General features: G+C 45.9%; 1 pseudogene; it reads right to left on the minus strand.

Moving 5' to 3' along the window:
• Positions 1-563: 563 nt before the first annotated feature.
• LOC142776918 (uncharacterized) lies at positions 564-2,005 on the minus strand (annotated as a pseudogene).
• Positions 2,006-3,137: the final 1,132 nt, after the last annotated feature.

Here is a 3,137-nt window from a genome sequence, read left to right on the forward strand (position 1 = left end):
ATTTGTCGGTGACTGTGCACCCTAATGGGTGCTCATCAGTACCTATTAGTTGTTGCACCCTTTTGCATCCTATTTTCCACCCTTTTGATGTGTTCACCCTCTAAGTTCCGTTTGTAGGGTACTGAGACACAAATAGGGTGCTCAAAGGGTGTGCTTAGGGTGTTGGCACCCTTTTTGACACCATTAAGGGTCAGAATTGGTTTAGTATGCATACTTTAGTCTGCAAAGTCAACAGTGCGAAGCAACGTTTACTGTTTGAGCAGCTTTTGCCAAATGTGTAACTTAGTGATTTTCTTGTTGATACCTATCCGTTTTGATATCATACATAAAAAGAGAGATGTCCCACGAGAATCCTACGAGGACAATTATCAATATCTGATAAGTATTCCCAATCTTTTTAAAGAAACTGAAAACCCGGATACCAGGAAAGCGAGAGATTTCAGGCATTTCTATTTTATTATACGAATGAATATAGACACAATTAACGATTCCTATAAAAACAGTTATGTTGTCATAGCCAATTAAACAAATAATAAACGACTGACAAAACATCCCGACTTGTTCGAACGCCTACACACCCCTTCAGCGTCCGTGCAAGCGCGTCCACATCGCTCCTCCCCGGTTAAGGCAGTGGACATAGGCGGCCCTGATCTCAGCAGCAGAGGTCCATAGGTGGCCTGCGCATATGGATGGCACGGGAATGGCTAGCATACGCGCATTCATGACATACGACTGCCCTGTCTGCGATGGGCGTTTTGGATGAGAGGCAGACGGGACAGTGTGGCTGGCTGGCACAGTCTCGACTGTATACAGGTAGAGGGCCGTCATCTAATCTTACTTGATGTCAATGCTCTTGTGGTTTTCCTCAAGTCACCTGATCTTTTCGTCGAGCTCGCATCGAATGGAGTCTTGCAACAAAGCTCGTCCACTCTCATTATATGGACATGCTGCGATTTCCTCAGCTTCGTACTTTCGCTTGATGTTATTCAACTTCATTTCCTTCAGAACACCTGTGACCTTTATCCGCTTACTTATGTTGTTCTGAAGGTCTTCAAGCGGTTGCAGGTATTCAGGTGCAAGGCCCAGTTTTACATCAAGTTTAAAGTCTTTTTGGTTTGCTCGCTCAAGGTAAAGCTGTTCCTTGAGGTGCACAAACTGTCGCTCGAGGTCAGCCATGTCATCAATGTACTCCGATCGTCTGATTTCACAATGTTCCTCGTAGATCTCCCAAATGTCATCTTCGGATCCGAAGGAGGAATCCGAGTCCTCGTTGTCTGTGTTTTCTCTGTCGGGTGTTTGCCGGTCCATTTCTTCACCCTCGTTGTCATTGTTGCACTCCTTGACGCTCGGTATTTTCGAATTTCGAGCCTCGAAGTAAGACGAACCCCGGTAGAACGCCGTCAAGAGCCAGGAACACTGGGTGCATGCCATTTCTTTACGTCGTTGACGCTCGACGGTCAGATACTGGTTTGGGTGTCGTTTCGCTGATTGACCTCGCAGCTGGTCATAGCACCTGGGTCGGGCCAGCCATGCCTGGCCCTGGCCAAGGCGCCTGGGCATGGACTGGCTTCCACTTTCCTGGGCATGGCTTGCCTGGCATGGCCTAGGACTGCCATGCCTGGCCTTGGGGTTCCTCAATGGCTGGCGGCCCAGTGGCGCTGACTGGCACTGGCCTCGATGATCCTCGACGGTCCGGTACGGGCCGCGGTGTCGTTGTGCTGGCTTGACTCGAAGCTGACCTGAGCCGCCGGGTCGTACGAGCGATGGCTCACCATGAGGTAGGCCAGATCGCTGCGTGGATGGTTGGTCTGGATCGCCTGCATGGCCGTTCCACATGGCCTCGATGCAATACAGTCGTCTGGTATCGCCGTCAAAAACACTGCGTTGGAGTCAGCAGGAAGGAAACCTCGGTGGCCGTGAAGAACACCCCCATTCGCAGCCTGCTCCAACCTTATGACAGCACGAAACGTCTGCGCATCGAAGCGGAGTCACCAAACGCACTTGTTCGACGCCTCTCGGTTACGTGGCAAAAAAAGATGATGACGATGTTCCTCTCATTTCCGGCAGCGACCCACAAAAAGGAGTTTGAAAGAAGACGGAAGTGCGTGATACCTTCGCTCTTCATCTTCTTTTTTCAACTTTGTCTCAATAATTTATTAGAGACAAAAAAATAAAAAATATGGTTGAATGGGCGTATCACAAAACCCATTTGAAATATTGTGGTAGCACATGGTTTAGTGAACCATTCAATAAAATTATTTTCTCTTTGGTCCCAGATACTGTGTTCTTTGTTGTATTGGATCAAGATCCAAAGGCTGCGCTTTTGATGCGTGCATGTGTCATTAACAGTTTCAGAGCCCAAAAACACTAGATACACGCGAGACTAAAAAATTGCTAGAGTGAAAATCGCTGCTCAGAATTGAAGTCGTGGCCAAGAAATGGTGGCTGCGGCAGCCATCTTAGTCAGGCAATGTAAACTATCGGCATTCGGCCAAGAAAATGAAGCGTTTTCCTCACACGTCCGACGAGTTTATTACGGCAACGTTTGTCAGATAATACTCAAAGATAATACTCAAATAATACTCAAAAGATGTCTATCTGTTACTAGTTTTCTTAGCAAGCCTCGACGTCAACAGGAGTTTCACTGGAGGTTCTGTGGCAAATTCATACCTTATTCTTGTACACAATTTGAGAATAGGAATCTTTAAATAAATAACTTATGTAGCACTTAAACTAACGCATCAAAACCAGGTTATATTTGCAATTTTAAGGTTTCACCAAAAGAGGAAATTTTTTAGATTTTCGGATTCAAACAGTGGCTCCACTTTTGGTAAAAAGGCATTGTGAGAGTTTGCAATCCAGAATATTTTTGCACCTCCATAGATAAGTGTTGTGCAGAATAGACGGACGAATGTTAAAAGCATCCTTTTTTAATCGATGTTAATGATCAGATTCAGGGTAATGCAAGGAGCCCTTAAAGTGACACTAAAGAGCGAAACGATTTTTCGCTTATTATTGAAGTACAATTTCACAATCACGACAACACCTCTTTCAGTGCGACACGTCGCTTATAAATCGAGAAAACGTGAGAAAATAAAAAGTGGGCCGAGACGCAACCTTCAGATTTCCGCACAAGA

The sequence above is a fragment of the Rhipicephalus microplus genome, chromosome X (genome assembly GCF_043290135.1).
Source record: "Rhipicephalus microplus isolate Deutch F79 chromosome X, USDA_Rmic, whole genome shotgun sequence".
NCBI classification, from domain to species: Eukaryota; Metazoa; Arthropoda; class Arachnida; order Ixodida; family Ixodidae; genus Rhipicephalus; species Rhipicephalus microplus.